Raw genomic sequence first — 18,606 nt, 5'->3', positions numbered from 1 at the left:
CCTTGTGCTACCACTTTTGAAACACTTTGAAGACGCATATGAGACAAAATTATTTCAAGCGTTATTGCAGAAAGGAAGTAAATACAATTTATATTTACCCATTCTACTAACTGACTTGTTTGTTGAAACTACCAAAGCATGAGATATTTATGACACTGATTCTTTTTCTTAGAGGCTCTGTCTGTCTTCCTCTTCCCTCTCATCTCTTTCTCGTTGTCTCTCTCTGACTCTGTCTCTGTCTCTGTGTCTCTCTCTCTCTCTCACACAAACACACACACATACACACAGTTCCCTGGTTTACATCCGAAGCTACCCAACACAACCAATTCATTTTGCTCTGTGGATCACAGACAAGTGATCTCCCAACCAGTTCTAATTTTTCATTCATAGGCATATTGTCTGCAAAATAGAGTCAAATTACTACGTGTAACTGAGAGATGCGGCAAGAGGGGCAAATAGGTGATTTATAAAAGTGTATTTTTTTACAGTTTAATATTTAGTGATATCTTGCAATAAAGATATACAAAATAATCAGGAATATGATCTCTATACTCCTGTGGTATACAAAAGCTTGATATTAGTAAAGTAAGTTAAGGATTTAATGTTTGTAACATGGGAAACAAGGAAAGCAAGTGGAGAGAGATTTTAATGGACCAAGGGGATTATAAAATATATTAACAATAATAGCTACCATTTATTGAGTACTGACTTTCTATGAGAAACTGTGAAAATCTTTAAGCATACATTATCTAATTTAACCCTTGGATCAATACTGACAGAGGTACTGCTATCTCTGTTTTTGGAGGAAGGATCTGTGGAGGAAGGATCTGAAGTTTCCATAGATAAGTGACTGCCTATCATCTACCATAGGGCTTGTAAGTTGCAAAGCTGGGATTCAAATTCATCTCTACTTGATCTAATGTGCTTTAAACTTTGTGATAAATGTGTGTGTGTGAGATACATGTACACATATTTATGTATAAACAGATATACATAGTACTTGCCTCTACAGGCAGTTTATGATTTCAGATAGAAGACGTTTAGGAGGTAGAGACAACTTTCTCAGGATTTATAGTATGGGACAAATGGTCATAGTACAACTGGTCACATAACTGTGTGTTTGTAGACTGGAGGATTCAAGAGTAGAAGGCAACTGCACGTCAGGTGTACTGGTTCATTATTACCTTTGCTGTTCTCTCCCTGGTGCCTTTTCTCTCAGTTTCATCTACTTATTTCCTGGGAGTGTATTATTTTCCTTTTCAGCGATTCATACTTGAGTTGAATTTTCTTGCTTCAGGATTATTTACTCTCCTTTCTCTGTTTGCCCCTCTTGACATCTGCCCTCAGTGTTGAGTGTCCTCGTTAACTACTGTGTCTGGCCATCAGTGAGTTGTAATTCAACAGAAGGGCATGTGCAGGGAAGTGACATTGTTTCACAGGTGGTCTCAGGGAAGGGTTTGTGCAGAGTATCACAAAAGTTCCCAGCAGTCAGGACTGGTGCCTGCAGCTTATGGTCAGCCTAAGAGACTCTCGTTCCTGAGAGAACAGAGTAGGGAAGCAGCCTGGTCATGCTTTAACACAAACCTTGTTTAACACCACTTGGTACTATGAATAGTATCTGACTTTAGTTAGTCTCGGACGCCTCTTACATGAACATCAAATAGCTAAATGTGTCCCTAAACTTCTGACATGAGGCTGGGGCTATAATTCTATATTCCACATTCTCTTCAGTTGGTGGAAAGTCCAGGGGCCAAAGCACTGCATGGAATGTCAGGCACATTGGTTCAGGTTTCCAGCTTAGCACACTAGTAAATGATGGGGTTGTGGAATTGCTCAGAGCTCTGAGTTTCTACTGATAATAGGAAAGCATTAGTATTATAGCATCTCACATGTGCTGAGTTCCCAGAAGTCATCTAGTTCTTTGCTTCATGAGGCTGACTTGACAAAAAAAAGAAAAAAAAAAAAAAAGGTTTGTCTATCCTGTAGAATATTTCTTTTCTTCTGGATTCATTTTGCATCCTTGTGGAGAGACCTGATTAGATCACAGTAAATATATGGTGGGGTACAAATTAGCTGCACTCCGTACTGCATTACATCAGGGGACAGATAATATCTGGATTTCCCATCATTTGCATTGCTCTGACTATGTATGTTAATGCCTTCCTGATCATCCTCTATGGTATTGCATTTTCTTCCTGCTGCCAGAAAATAATCTGTGTGCTGTTACTTTGGCACTACACAAATGTCTGATCCCTCCATATATTTATCTCACATTTTAATATCACTTGATAATTCTTGCCTAAATTAGTAATTTCATTGAAGTTAACAAAGTGATAGTTAATTCTATCAGTCCTTCTACATATATTATCTGACATTCTTTTTACAACGAGCACTTTTGCTTACAGCTGAGGGTATTTAATCACCTTAAGATGTGTTCTCTACTGGAAAGCTCAAATCTTTCCCATAATTTACCAATATTTAAAGTGAGTGAGTAATTGATTTAATAAAATATCTCAACTGTTGACAAGTCAGATATTCTAGCTTTCTCTGTATAAGTTTCATTAAGGATATGTTGATGTTCACAGATTAAATGTGGTTCCAGTACCAACAATTATTCCGAAAATGTGTTCACACGACAAGAGTAAGCCGTCAAGACACAATGAGTTTACTGCCCAAGACAATCTAAAGATTTAACGTGATCCCTATCAAATTACTCACGGCATTTTTCACAGAACTAGAACAAACAATCCTAAAATTTATATGGAATCACAAAAGACCCAGAATTGCCAAAGCAATACTGAAGAAAAAAGAATGAAGCTGGAAGAATAACCCTCCCAGACTTCACACAACACTACAGAGCTACAGTAATCAGAACAGCACGGTACTGGGATAAAAACAGACATAGATCAGTGGAACAGAACAGAGAGCCCGGAAATAAACCCACAAACCTATGGTCAATTAATCTTCAACAAAGGAGGCAAGAATATACAATGGAGAAAAGACAGTCTCTTTAGCAAGTGGTGTTGGGAAAACTTGACAGCAGCATGTAAATCAATGAAGCTAGAACACTCCATCACACCATACACAAAAATAAACTCAAAATGGCTCAAAGACTTAAACATAAGACATGACACGATAAATCTCCTAGAGGAAAACATAGGCAAAACACTCTCTGACATAAATCTCAGCAATGTTCTTTATTTCTACCCAAGCAATAGAAATAAAAGCAAAAATAAACAAATGGGACCTAATTAAGCTTATAAGCTTCTGCACAGCAAAGGAAACCATAAGTAAAACAAAATGACAACGTATGGAATGGGAGAAAATATTTGCAAATGATGAAACTGACAATTGCTTAATTTCCAAAATATACAAACAGTTCATACATCTTAATAACAAAAAAACAAACAACCCAATCCAAAAATGAGTAGAAGGCCTAAACAAGCAATACTCCAGTGAAGACATGCAAATGGCCAATAGGCACATGAAAAAAAAGATCAATATCACTAATATCGGAGGAATGTAAATCAAAACTACAATGAGGTATCACCTCACACCAGTCAGAATGGCCATCATTAAAAAATCCACAAACGATAAATGCTGGAGAGAGTGTGGAGAAAAGGAAACCCTCCTACACTGCTGGTAGGAATGTAGTTTGGTGCAGCCATTATGGAAAATAGTATGGAGATTCCTCAAAAAACTAAAAATAGACTTACCATATGATCCAGCAATCCTGGGCATATATCTGGAGGGAACTCTAATTCAAAAAGACACCCCAATGTTCATAGCAGCGCTATTTACAATAGCCAAGACATGGAAGCAACCTAAATATCCATCAACAGATGACTGGATAAAGAAGAGGTGGTATATTTATACAATGGAATACTACTCAGCCATAAAAATAATAAAATAATGCCATTTGCAGCAACATTGATGGACCTAGAGATCGTTATTCTAAGTGAAGTAAGCCAGAAAGAGAAAGAAAAATACCATACGCTATCACTTATAAGTAGAATCTAAAAAAAAAAAAAGAATAAAAAGGACACTGATGAACTCAGCTACAAAACAGAAACAGACATGCAGAATTAGTAAACAATCTTATGCTTACCGGGGAAAGAGGGTGGAAGGGATAAATTTGGGAGTTTGAGATTTTCAAATGTTAGCCACCAATTATAAAATAGATTCAAAAAAAACAAATTTCTTCTGTATAGCACAGGGAACTATACTCAGTATCTTGTAACAACCTTTAATGAAAAAGACTATTAAAACGAATGTGTGTATATATATGTGTGTGACTGGGACATTATGCTTTACACCAGAAACTGACACATTGTAACTGACTGTACTTCAATTAAAAAAAAAAAAAAAAAAAAAGACACAATGAGCTGAAGACCAAAAGGACAACTCTTTACAACAGGAAACAGGTGACTATGCAGCCAAGAAAACTCAGGGCCTCAGATTTTCTTATTAGCCATTTCTGGGTAAAGCATTCAAGGAAGATGCACCCAACCAGTGAAGTACTGACAAGAGAGAAGATACATACCATTTGCTTTGTGAGGTATTCATTCCAACATGGCTTAATCCAAATTGAGAAATCATGGCCACTAATTTTTATTAATAGAAACAGTTAAAAAAAAGTCAGAGTAATAAGAAAACTTTAAGGAGGATGTAATCTTTGCAGTGTGGTTTGAGTCTATTTTGGGAATGGTTATGGTGGAAGAAATGCTGTTCTTTATTGTATTTATAACCATGCTGAGCTTGCAAAGGGAAAACAGACTAAAGTCATTAGATGCATGCAGCAAGGCAGTTAAATGTAAACATAAGGGGAATGATTTATGTGGTGGTCTTCAGCATTTTTTCTATCTCCTGGAGTTTATTTGAAAAACAACAATAACAATAACCAAAAAAACTGAATACTGAAAAATAAGCAACCATTTCCTGTTATCTCAGGTTGAAGTAAAAGTTATGTGTCAGATTATTTTGGTGAGGCTGCTGGTGATAGTAACAGACACAGGTTTTGACTATATAGGTTTAAGTAGTTTGAACTTCTAGCAGATGTTTTAGAATCATCTCTCTTGGATGCTGTCACCCTTTCCTTTTGCTCAGGTCTCAGCTAAAGGGACATGAAATATCTTTCATTTCTGTGCTCTGTCTGGAGAAAGTTAGCATGATAGATTTGTTGATGTAAAGACAGTCCTCCTCTTCCCTACCCCCTCTGCTGGAGAGCCAGGTGTTATTTCTTGGAAAGCCACATAGAGCTCTGGACTGGTGAGCTTTCAACAGCATATGCCATTAGCTTGCATCACAGGCACCTTTCCTAGGACCTGTGACCCTGGACTTCTCCTGCTGGGTTGACCTTAAACCCAAGCCATGCTGACATCTTTCATTTCTCAACATTCTCACATCCATTCTCTAGTTCTGAAACGAGTTACTAGTTTTCCAGAAATTTGTGCAAAAGGAACATCCTGAGAATTTTCCATGTTGAACTTTCTGGACACATAAGGTTGTCCTTGTGTGGAAAGTTGTCAGTGTGTCAAAGTTGACAAAACATGGTATCTTTCAGAAGATTAGTAAAGATAACATTATTTCTTATTTCAGAAACATTTGATGAATATTTACTATGTATCATGAAGGAGTATCTCTCTTAAACCATTAAACATGGTATTTACTCTCTACTAATTGTCTTATTCAGAGACCATGACTCTTCAAAGCAATTAAGTCTATAATTAAAGACTGAAGAATGTTTTTGCCCTTGTAAGTGGCAAATTCAATTTAACCTTTAACACATTCAAACAATAAGACGGCAGAGGATCCAAAATGCTAAGTCTCAGATTATGGCCAGTTTTATAGACCTTTTGAATGTTTGTTTTATTTACACTTTAATGCTTGTTTATTTATAACAATGAGCTTATCATAGCGCATAATTTCATAACAATTATCCATTGATTCATGTAGTTCCTTGATAAGTTCAGTTCTAGGTGTATACTTTATCTATTTCCATCCAATACCTCTGAGATAATTTATCTCTGGTTCAAAGACAAGAGAAAAAGAAGAAACACTTTACACCTTTGTGGGTCTTCTGGGTATAATAAACACTGTAATTAAATCAGCAATTCCAGGAACCCTGGAGTTATTTTAAGAACAATTTTTTTCTCAGGTCTATAAAAATATGAGAATAAAAATGTCATTCCTTGTAAGGCTTCTGAAATCAATTAGTTGTATCTTACAGCCAATGAAGTCTTTCATTGGAGGTTTTGCTATGTGAGTTATGTTGACTTCAAAACGAAATGTCTATACGGTGGAATGAAATATAATTTTAAGAATTTTAATTCTGTTACAATTCAGAGCCAGAGGCAATTGTACTTAATATTCTGTGCACTGGCAAAAGTCTTTGGATTTAGATAGCCATAACTGTTAAAAATGAGAAAGTTTAATTGAGAGTTGGAATTGCATAGAGTTTCAGCTAAAGTTATGATCTCCCTGAATTCTTGTTCCTTCATTAACAAAAGGTAAAATTTTAATATTTTCTAAACCTAAAACAATAAACTATAAATAAAACCATCATTTTGTTATATTTGTACAGAAAATTTGAGATCACTTGCAAAGTACTAGATATGGGGAGGAATTACTCATAAAATCTTTCAGACACTTCCAGGGATTTCTTAGGACTTTAAGTGTCTCCTGTGAAGGTCAGCTCATCCTACTGCAGAGATAATAAAATGTAGTGGTGTCTGCCACAAAGGGCAATCTTGCTTTCCCAGATGCCTTGCTTATGACTCTCCCAAAGACTGACTCTGGCTCCTGACTTTGTTCGTTCCCTAGGACCTGGACCACTGCAGGATATTTATTCTCTCAGTCTCCAACCTTCTGTCTAATCCAAGGGGAACATGCTCAGTGTCCCTTATCTAGAAACAGATGGTGCTATGCCCTAGATCTGCTGGAGCACAGCTTAGAGCATCCAGCTGAAGAAGACTTTATGGCCTCAAGACATAAGCCCAGCCCAAGTTGGAATTATGCCTGAGAATCACAGATTTCCAGACCTAGGAAGGTCACTTAAGTTTAGGAATTTACCTCCTCCCCCATATTGCTTTCCCCCTGTGTTTGTGCAGTCCACTTGAGTTCATATATCTGTTACATTTTTGAAGCTACTGTGAGAAAATCTCTGTATCTCTCTTTAGTGTCTCCCTGTTGCTCCTACTTGGAGAATTCGTTGATTCTGAAGATGCTTATCGACTCTGATAGTTTATGTACAAATAATGCTGAAGGCCTTAATTTAGTCATGTCTCTCTTCAAGCCAGATTGGGTCAGTGAGACTCCACGGTCTTGAGACATAGTCATTTATACAACAGACGTTTATAGAATGCCTAGTAGGTACCAGACACTGTTTTAGGTTCCAGAGACAGAAGTATACAGAAAACAAACAAACAAACAAAAAAAACCAAAACCCTCCCTGCTTTCATAGAGTTCATATTGTTCTTTGAGAGCAGAAGACATTTGAAAAGCAAAAAAGATTTTTTTTTAAAAGTATGGTCTGTTAGATGGTAATAAGTGTATGGGGAAAAAAAAAAAGAAAAAAAAAAGCTCAGTACAGGTTGCAACTAAAAATCAAGCGGTCAGGAAAGCCTCACTGAGATGGTGACTTTGAATAATGATCTGAAGGAGGTAGATGTGAGTTGAGCTGAACAGTTTTCAGGAAAGAGCATGCCAAGTAGGTTGTGCAGCAAATGCAAAAGCCACCCAGCTGGCAGATTTGGTAATCGCGAGGAGGTGGGAAATAGCAACCTGACAGGCAGAATCTTGTATAGACAACTGTAATTATGACGTTGGCTTTTATCCATATTGAACTAGGAAGTCACTGGATACTTTTGAATGGAGAAGAGATATGTGTGAATTTACAGTTTCAAGCATGAGCCTAGCTGCTGTGTCTCACGTAAACCAGCAGGGGCCATGGGCAGAAGCTGGGAGGGCAGTTAGGAGAAAGCTACATAATAATACAGATGGGATGGGCCGGGGTTTAAAGCAGGCTGGAAACAGCAGAGGTAGTGAGAACTATTCTGATTCTGAATACATTTTGAAAGTAGAACAAATATAGTCTGCTAAAGGATTAGATGTAGGGATGAGAGAAAAAGAGGACTCAAAGGTGACTTCAAAGGGTTTTGGCCTAAGCAGCTGGAATGATGGAATTGTGGCTAACTGAAGTGGAGACCTGGATCAGAATCCTGGTCTGTCAGTTATCCAGACTGTGACTTTGGGTACGCAGCTTAACCACTCCATGCCCCAACCCCTTGGTTCCACTTAAAATATGGGATAACCTTATCTACTTTGAGGTTGGTATAAGAATTAGAGATAATGTGTGAAAAGTTCTTGCATGGTGCCTGATACTGGTGGGTACTCACTAGTAACTGGAACTCTTATCATTATCGCTCCCTGGGAACAAAAGAACAAGTCTGGGTTTCCCTCTGTGATAGGCCTTCAGATATTTTGAGGTAACTCACATGTTTCCTCTGAGTCTTCTCAAAATGAATTTCACAGTCTCTCCTTGTGAGGGCTGCCTGGTTTCTCTGACTCTCTTTGGTGCAGGTAGGTTTGAACCACTCTCCTGGTTTAAAAAAGGAACGAGGACAGGTTAGAAAAGGACTTTATACGTCTTTTGGTAGTGAGCTAAACAATTAAAAATCCACACGTGAGCAGCTTGCATTCCCCGCCATGACAATTACGAAAGGAGAAGCTTTATTTTGGATGCAGTTGATACAAACATGAGTCAGGAGAATGGGAGTCATAATTTACATGTAGTTTCTTTTTGTCAGTAAAGCTTCATTATATCCCAGGCTCATAATGCAATTTTAGTGCAACTAAACATAACACCTCCAAGTTATAAAATCATTCCATTTGGCCACAATTATAATTACTTATGGTTCTGAGCATGCCTCAGTGGCTATCGTTTACAGAAAGACTGGGTGGCTGATCTGGTCCCTCAGTCCTGTGAGCTGACACCATGGGAAAAAAGTTCGAGAAAGGATGAAAACATTAGATGAGCTCTATTTGACTAAGAACTGTGTGTCAAAAGCCAGATGGTTGGAGCAAAAACTTGAATACAAAAGGAAATATGGGAGAACGTTCCAAATCAGACTATGTCTTTGGTCCTCATTCTTCTTTTTTTTTTTTTAATTAAAAATTACAGGCCTGGACTAAATAGTTTCTTAAATTTTGTCTATCATGAATACTTTATGTTCTGTTTCCTTCCTTCTGGTGTTGTCTCAAGACAGTAAAAATGAATGTTAACATTCTACCTGCCATGGTGGAGATTACAGCCTTCTGAAAACTTGACGTGGATAATCAAGCCTCATGGGTTACACTATAGTCAGCAGATAGGCATGACCCAAACTTGAAGCTCTGTTAGCAAAGCAAAGCAAGGTATTTAAATCAGTATGTGGAGAAGACAACCTAGAGATTCTTTGTTATAGGCTGGATCCTCATAGTCAGCTGTAATTTCAATGCTCTTGATCCAGGAAAAACATCTTTACTAACTTATCTGAACAGTTAATTAAACCTGGTGATGCCTCTAAATCACTTAGCACAATGCCTAGAATACAGCACACAGCCAACAGGTGCTGTTTCTAATAGTAATAACGGTAGTATTTTAATTTTTTATGTGTCTTTCTGGTGCCAGGCTACTCTATGTTCACTGAGATCGGCCAGTCTATTAGGTCTTTCAAAATGCACAGCAACACTGACTTAACTTGTTAATAAACTGGAAATTCACACCTGCTCCCAGCGGTCCCCTGGAGGCCCTGTGAAGTAGAAACACAGCTGAAATGGCCCAAGGATTGCTGGCTGATTTTAAAGTCCTCAGCTTTCGTGTTGGTCACACATACATTCACACCCTCAAATAAAACATGTCTTTGTGCAAAAGCAAAGAAATTGAGTGAAGCTGGCAGCCTGGCTTACAGATGCTTTTATGCTTTTTACACCCCCCCCCAACCACATGAATTTTTATTTAAATCCAGCAAAGCATTCATTTGTGACTCTCCCTATATTTTAGTGAAATGTGGAGCATGGAACCAGCACTTTCAAGTGAGTCTAGGGGTGTCTTGGTAGTAAATGTTTGGCTTGAAGGCTGGAGCACCATGTGCACACAAGCTGCCTGTGTGCAGTCTGGGTACGTGCCCTGGTGCCTGTGTGCTGGTTCATAGGCTTTCTCCTGGTGCTGCTTTTGTGATGGGGTGGGTAAAGATTTATGGCCATCACTAAGAATTTTTCTCTCACTGTTCTATATTTAAATTTTTTATTTCAGTAAGAACAGATACATTTTTTATAGCCTATACATAAAGCCTTTAAAGTTATATTCTAAAAAGACTCCAGAAGAATCTTTATAATATTCTAAAGTGACTTCCGGAAATCAAAAGAACATAAACTAATCATTCTAACTTGTCAATTTCTCATGCTATGTTTTCTTACTGTATGTGAATACAGAAATTCCATAAATGGATAAATTCCATTTATCCATATGCACCTAAAATACATATGGATAAATGCACTTGAGTGTGTGTGTATATAATCTTCGTTCCCCTGGAAGTAGCTAGGACTCTTCATTAATTTTCACTTTATTTTCTTGCTGTGATGACCACAGATCTCTGTTTTCCCAGCAGACCATAAAATTCTCAAAGAAGGAACCTGTCCATTCATTCTCTACTATATCTCTAGTGCCTATAAGAGCACCTATTAAATACTGCATTGAGTATAGAAGATACTTAAATATTAGATACTCAGTGAGAAATAACTGCTTTTAAAGGACAATAGAGACATTGTACAATGTTCTCAAATTTGAACATGCATTAGAAAAAGAAATGGGAGTTTGTAAGAAACTCAGATTCTTAGTAGATGCTGAGATTTTGGTTCAAACTGGGGTAGAGCCCTCTCCCCTCCTTCACCCCCAACTTCCCACAACTGATTCTGAGACAGGCAGCCCCTTGAACCACACTTCGAGAGATACTGCCATAGAATCTGCTTTTTATTACTCGGACTGAATAACTAATATTCTAAACTTAGTGACTGTAGGTCTCTCCCCATTCCACTTTGTGCTAACTTTCCTCATTCAAAGTACATTAATGCTTCCTAAATTCATTTTAGCCTTTGTTCACCTCTTTATCCTCTAGATTAGAAACACGAGGCTTTCGCCACCAATCGTAAGAAGAGCCTCCCATTTAGTGACAGAAGATTAAGAGGCATTTGGGCTGACTAACACATGTGATTGGCTAGGTTTGGGAGAGAAAGACACCTAGTGAATCTGCATGGCAACAGCAAGGAGAGAGGAAATGAAACTTGAATTAAGAGCAGAAGGGGACAGGAATGGCGCAAACAGATCTGACTGTGTGCTTAAGACAGGCACTCAAGAGGGTCTAGTGACAGAAACAATGAAAGGAGAAGCTCCCAGCATAGGGGTTTCCCATCAATCCATGCCACGAACTGAAGCTGTGCCTTGAGCTTAGGGCATTGTGCCTGGGATTTAGCCAGAAAGGATCTGGTATCCCCCAAAATTGAGAATAAGAAAAATATCTGGGCTAGCCTGAGTATGAAACAGGCTGGAACTAAAAAACAGGCTTGTGCATTGTAATTTGCCAAGCTGGACACCTGTGGCTATGCTGGGAAGTTGTAAGTGATCTGCCTGTGGGCTCCTGAAGCTCTGAAATCTTTTACCCTCTAGAAGAGAATTGTTTTATTTTATTTTTATTTATTTTTATTTTAAAATGGCTGGCTGACACAGAAGAAGGTATGGACCAGGAACATGAAGTCAACATTGTTGGAGGCAAGGTCATGATTGAAAGGTTGCCTTACAAAAAGAAAAAATTAATCTGCTTTGACCTCAAGAGTGAAACTGATAAGCAGTGAACAGGGAAATTTCGCAGGTGTGCCTTGGGTGCTTTAGCACACAGCTCTCAAGAAGTGCTAATTGAGCAGCTGAATGGATGACTGGTGACTTCAGGACACCCTTGCCTAGAGCTGTGGGTGGACATATCAGATAATTTTTCAAAATGCACTTATATTTTCTGCTCATTCCATTCACAACTTAAGTAATCCAGAGGATTCCAGTAACTAGCTGTGTGAAAACTTGCTTAAGAAATTTAACTTCTCCACCTTCACATTTGCTTTTCTTTTCTCATTTTAGAGAAGAGTATGTTACCTTCACAGTGGGTAGAAAGTAGCATCCATTCCAAAATTACAATGATACATTCTGGCTCTAGAATTCAATGCCCAGATTCTAAATATAAATCAAAGGCACTTGTTACAAAAACATTTATTTCACAGTGTATGATATGATGCCTAAGAGTCCTTGACCTTAAGGGTTTACAGTCAGGTAAGAACAAGATAAATCTCCAATTTTGTTACAGCTCTAGTTTGGAACCAAGAATGAAAGTCGTTTTGCGTAACATTTTAATAAGAAAAAAGAGAAAACCTCTTGGACTAGATTACTAAGTCAGGGACTTGCAAACACATGGAATGAATGAGCATGTTTCCACAGGACACATGTATGGGAAAGCAAGGGCAAGGAGTAACAGGTCAAATAAATACAAAACAAGGCCCCAAACAAGTGCCCATCGGTGCAGCCTGAGCTTTGAAAACAACTATCAGTTTCCTAGATGGAGTTAAATACATTCAGTGCATTCCTATTCTGTTAGTTTCAAGTAGAATCTCCCTTCGTTTGTTGTGCAAATTATTACTGTTTTCTGCTAGGCACTGTGCTAATGGGAAAAGGCAGATAAATTAGACAGGATTCCTGCCTTCAGGGAGCTAAAACATAGAAAGCTGTGTTGCGGGGTGAAAAGCTCAAGGGCCTTTACAGAGGTTCAGGAAGGTGTGTGAGAGCTCATGCGGAGGCTGCCCCACAGCCAGCTAGGGAAGTCTGGATGGCTTCATGGAAAAGGTGGGTGATGTGAACTGTACCTGACGACAATCAGAATTTGAGGAGCTGGTAGGTGTTATAGGTAGAGAGATTCTAGTAGGATTAAAGACAATGAAACAAAAAATAGCAGGTCATATTTGGGGCTAACCAGTGAGTAATCTGATTTGCTTGCACCAAATGGATCGAAGAAAAGGCACCATTGGAAAGAGAAGCTGAGGAAATATTTGAATAAATAAATAGAATGATGAACACCATTTGATTATTTACTTAGTCTACAGACTCGGTGACTAGCAGAACCAGGGTAAGGAACATGATGAAGAGGATTTTGTAAAATTCTTCTCTGTAGAGTGGCAGTTGCAAACTCGACTATCTAGGAGAGTCTGGCAAGTAACGCAGATGAGTGAGCTGAGCCAGGTGTAGGAAAAACAGCAACTCAAGGGAGATGATCATTGCCAGCAGACCCTTGGTCTGCATGTCAGGAGGTGATGGGGACTGGGCTTAAATGTGGCCAAGTGGACGGAACACATTACTTCTGAAAAAGGCAGCTACTACGCAGCTCCAGACACTTGTTGCTTTGTGGAAACTGAGGTCCAGTAGAGCCAAATATTCAAGAGAAATTAGAAGTTCTTATTTTATTTTGGCAATGAATTCAAATTAAAAAAAAAAAAAAAAGTGGACCTCAGCATTGTGTGGGCCAAACAAAATAGGTCTGCAGGCAGTTAGTTTGAGACCTCTGATGATTGCTTAGGAGGTCTTAAAAAAAGGTGGAATAGGGAAAAGCCTTATATTTTAAAAGGAGTCAAAGTACCACATTGCTAGGAATAGCAGGGATAGCAAAGAGCCATGTGGAAAACCCACAGCTTGTTTGTTCAGTGTCTGTCTCAGCAGACTGTAAACACCTTGAAAGTGGTGAACCTCCCTGTTTTGCTCCTCAACACCTAGCACAGTGCCTAACATAACACAAGCATGAAATAAATACTTATTGAATGGACATTATTCTTAGAAATGTATTCTTAAGGCTAATGAGAAATGCTACATTCTGTTTTTTTCCCTTTACTTTAGATGAGGGAGGAGTATATTGATGTGTGAATAATTGTGTTAATGACTTGTAATTTTATCACATCGGTGTTATTAATGCATATTCCTTTTATTTTCAGCAGAATCTTTTCATATACATTATTATAAAATCTTTAGAGTCTATAGCCTATGTGGAATCTATGAAATAATTGCAAAGATGATGTTTCTCTAATCAAAATGCTTCGATGACTTCTCATCACCTATTAAGGAAAGTCTAAACTCAAGAGGATCCAAATTTACTTATAAGATATGGCTCTTGAATGTTCCCAAGGTCTGTCTTTACTTTCTGTTTCCCAATCTTGGGATAAGTGAGTAAGTGGGTGGTTATTGGTTGCTGAGAGCTGTTTCAGAGAAGAATCTTTGGGGGACATCTGTTCATACCTGACGGTGGTCACAGAAAGACACTGAACTCCAATACTTAGAATATGTTACCAGTTGTCAAAGGAATCATGTGAAATTGGGCAAAGGCCCATGATGGTACCTAGGTATCACTGGCACCCCAAACTTGAGTTGTGCCTTGTTTCCATTTATAGGTATAGGACCTAATAAATAGACACACATTATTTTAAATAGTTTGATAATATCCAGAGTTTGTGTAGACACTCTTTTTTCCTGGTTTTCTGATGAAATATTCTAGCATGTTCATGAATGCTGTAGGTGGTACTCACATAACTAGGAAAATGGCTGCAAACTTTATGGGATAAAAGTGTCTTTTACTTTCTAGACGTTCTTTTATCCATTTTATTCTGTGTCTTAAGGTAATATTTCTCAAAGTACAGATAAGGAACAGTTATATTAGAATAACCTAGAATGTTTGTTGAAAGCAGATTTCTGGAACATACCATAGGTATATATTGAATGTCAATTTTGGGGGGAGGGGCTTAGGAGTCTGCATTCTTATAAAGTTCCTCAGGAGATCTTGATGCATATGAAATTTAAGAACCACTCTTTGAGGGTATGTGGTCAACCTGGAAGTGGTACCATTATCAGTGGGTGGTCCCCCTCTTTCTTTCCTCGTACTAGTGTGGAGCCAGCTCCACAAAAATGCCACCCCTCTGGAAGTTTGTCTGGGGAATATCTGTGCAAACACCTGCATACCAGATGGGCACATCTGTACAGCTTGTACTGCTGATCCAACTTCAGTACATGTCATGCACCACTGGCTTAATTTAATTCAGAGTGAATTGAAAGGATGATGAGGATTTCACACTGAAGTCTTCAGCATAACAGAGTCATTTTCCTTTTTCTTTTTCGTTCTTTTCTTTTTTTTTTCTCTCTATTTACTTTGATTTGTAGTCATTTTCTTTTTCCTGATCAAGTACTGCAGGGATTGAATACCCAAAAGTAAACAACTCATCTAGTTGCAGGAGTTACTTTGTGAACATAAGTCATTTTATGCAGAAAGCTTCAAGAAGGTGTTGCTATTTGCAGGGATAGACTTGTTTTGTTTTTTTTTTTAATGGATCTAGTTTTCTATTAAAGCCATCTAACAGTTTACGATTTATTAATTACTAAGTGTAAAAGTATGCATAGCTATACTAAAATAGGATCTGAAGACAAAAGAATTGTAATTTTTTTTTTTTTTTGGATGCAAGTGATGTAAGTATCAAATAGACGGTTAATCTCAATCACCACAGTGAGATACCAGGATAAGTTTGTATAGTAATCTTTTAGCCAGGAAAACATGGTATATATCTAGCTTTCTTTACTTTTTCTTTCCCTTTTTTTCCACCTGTACTTTATCCTCTTACATTCTTTTTCCCACTGCTGGCTCTAAAGGGAAGGATACTGCATTACAAGATAGAAGGAAATAGTAACAGTCTATTGTTGGAATCACAGGGAGCTAGGAAACACTCAATTAGAAATGGTTTAGAAGTCATAGATCATGGGAAGGGGAACTAGGTTCAAGTTGTTCAGCTCTAAAGAAAAAGCTGTCTACTGTTGAAATATAAAGGGAAAATGAGAAGTTTTTACAAGATTTTTTTAAAAGACCATCATAAAACATTTTGACAACTGGAAAAAAATGATTAAAACAGCATATATATATATATATATATATGGAGAGAGAGAGTGTGTGTGTGCATGAGAGAGAAGTGAGGAGAGGGGTGTAGAGGGGACAGAGAAACTTTCCTTTGCTATTCAAGGCACTCTGCTAAGTGCTTTGACTGCATTAGCTCACTTAACTTCTTAAACACCCTACAAGGCAGGATTCCCCCCATTTGATTCCCCCCACTTTACAGATGAGTAAAACTGGGGCTTATAAAGGCTAATTAACTTCCCCAAGTTCCAGAGTGGCAGAGCCAGAATGTGAATTTAGGTATCCTGGCTCCAGACTTCATGCTTTGCCCCTCTCCCTGTAACTACTGGAAGAGACAGTGTAGAAGAAACACTGGTTGTTAGGGATTAGTGAATTCTGGAAACATCCTAAAGAGAAAGTAATTTAACTGCTACTCTGGATTGGTCAAATCCAGATTGCAGAAAGAAAACAAAAACCCTTGATTACAACATCATATAGCTAAAATCTGCCATTTGCTGAAATGTGTTAAGTTGGGAAAAAGTAAGAGCAGTCAAATTATTTGCATTATATCTGCTGGTTTTGTCAAATGTGTTGCTTTAAAGTTCAACTGGTAGAAAAATATGCTGAATAAAGCTGGAAGATACCCACCAAGTCTGTCTCAGTGGAATATGGTTGCAGTTCCTCTCCTTTCCTCACCAGGCAGGGATGGAAATGCTGAGCACTTGCCAGTCACTTGGAAAGACTCTTAAAGAGGCAGAGCCTGCCCTTGACCTCTTGTCCCCTCCACTGGACTGCCGTCAAGTCTTCATTGTTATGTGTAGAGTTCAGTCCCAGCAATATCACCCTCCAAGGTGAGTTCACATGGGTTTGCAAAGGAGCAGACATGTTAAGTGAGCAGTTAGCCATTCTACAGTGCTGTGTCGCCTAAGCTGAGTTTGCTGTCTTCACAACAGACACAGCTACAGAATCTCAGCAGGAATTTCCTGTTGGGAATCCTTTTATTCTCGCCACAGCAAAACCTCTGAGAAATCTGTCCTGTGCGTGCCAGATATGGTGGGATTAAGTAATACCAGGATGCCACTGTGTTGCTTGAAGTTCCCATCAAAGGACTTTTATTCTCCCCACACATATTGTGGAATATACATCTGCTCACATCTAACACATATGTGGTTTCATCTGGTTCCTCAGCTAGGGGTGGGGGATGTCTTTGGGAAATATAGCTCAAGTATGAGAAATAACACCCATCTATTTTCTTTCCCAGGTCTTTATCTGTTGCCTCCTTTCTCAACATTTTCTTTACCATTTCCCCCCCTTTTTTTTTCTATTCCTCTCATTACCTTTCCTTCTGATACCAGAATTTTGGAACTACAGAAAAAAAAAAAAACACCTATGGCATTGCACAGCAATATAGGACTTATTCTCTGCAGAAAACATTCTTTAATGATGAAAGTGAGGTTTCATTATTTCAGTCAGCAGAATTGTGACCAGTCCGTCTTCTGGGATCGTCCATGTCAGGAAATTTACAATACAATAAACAGAATCATTTCTATGTCACAGGATGTTACAAGGAATAAATGAAATTGTGCATGGGAAAGCATAAAGCTCAGGGCTTAGCACAGGGGAAGTGTTCAAGAAATATTAATTCTCACCCCCACTTTTACTTTCTTGTCCTAAAACTCCTGAAGGAATTATTTTGATTTGATCTTTTACAAAGATGACGAACAGTAAGTTTTATTGTTTGAATGCCATTGAATTACTAGAGTTTATCATAGCTGACTTAAACATAAATGTATACAGCAGCTTACAAATACAAATTTATAATCGCATGTGGTGCTGTGTTAACAGGCATACTTCCTTATCAGAGCATTCGTGACCCTGAGGGCCAGGCTGTTCCAGGAATCGCAGACAGATTTTGCATGTGTTTGATCAGGAAACTCACCAGGGAGTATTCTTCTCTGTCTTAGAAAAAGCCTCCCAGAACATGTAAAAGCCAAGCTTAAATTTCCATGTGAGAATTGTGGGGGGAGCTGATAGGAAGTAGGGGAAGCAGGAAGGGAATAGAACCCTGGCTTTGCTTTGCATCACATTGCATTTGTTTTCAGTGCTAGGGGCATGATTTCATGGCTCTCAACATACAAATGCCACTGGGATCTATAAGCCAATCACAGGCTCTTATTTTTTTCTTCCCTTACTATAGAAAATTCTGAAGTCCTTGGAGGAAATAATGATCCCCATGGTGGCCAAACCAGAATCCAAAGTTCTGGAATATCTGTCATTTTTGAATAAAAGTGAAAAGACCCAACTCAGACTAGCTTGTTGAATTACTGGTTTATGTAACCCAAAGCAGGGAAAGCGGTTGTGTATAATACATGAAAAAATGGTTGTGGCCATTTTTCTAGCAGACTTTTATCTACAAAAACATTTGGTAGTTAGATGTGGCCCACAGGCTGTGGTTAACGACCCTGGTCCCTGTCACATGGCAGGGAGAAGCAGCTACACTGGACCCTTGTCCTCAATCTAATATCAAACAGGTACAAACAGGTATCATCAGGCTTCTGCATCTGCAATGACCCAGTGATTCTATCAATGATCTAGCACAGAAACAGTGAAT

The 18,606-nt window shown here is 38.4% G+C and overlaps 1 protein-coding gene across 6 annotated transcripts in view; it reads right to left on the bottom strand.

The window, feature by feature from the left end:
• The window catches only part of RGMB (repulsive guidance molecule BMP co-receptor b), a 242,867-nt gene that overhangs the window by 161,014 nt on the left and 63,247 nt on the right, over window positions 1–18,606 (bottom strand). For all 6 annotated transcript variants that reach the window (XM_064482699.1, XM_064482705.1, XM_031448695.2 and 3 more), the window contains one exon: window positions 8,496–8,599. The gene's annotated coding sequence lies outside the window, so the exon portion shown is untranslated. The remainder of the gene's footprint in view (window positions 1–8,495; window positions 8,600–18,606) is intronic.

Source organism: Camelus dromedarius, chromosome 3, assembly GCF_036321535.1.
Source record: "Camelus dromedarius isolate mCamDro1 chromosome 3, mCamDro1.pat, whole genome shotgun sequence".
NCBI classification, from domain to species: domain Eukaryota; kingdom Metazoa; phylum Chordata; class Mammalia; order Artiodactyla; family Camelidae; genus Camelus; species Camelus dromedarius.
The sequence above is the reverse complement of the archived record's forward strand: the minus strand, read 5'-3'. Positions and strand labels throughout refer to the sequence as shown.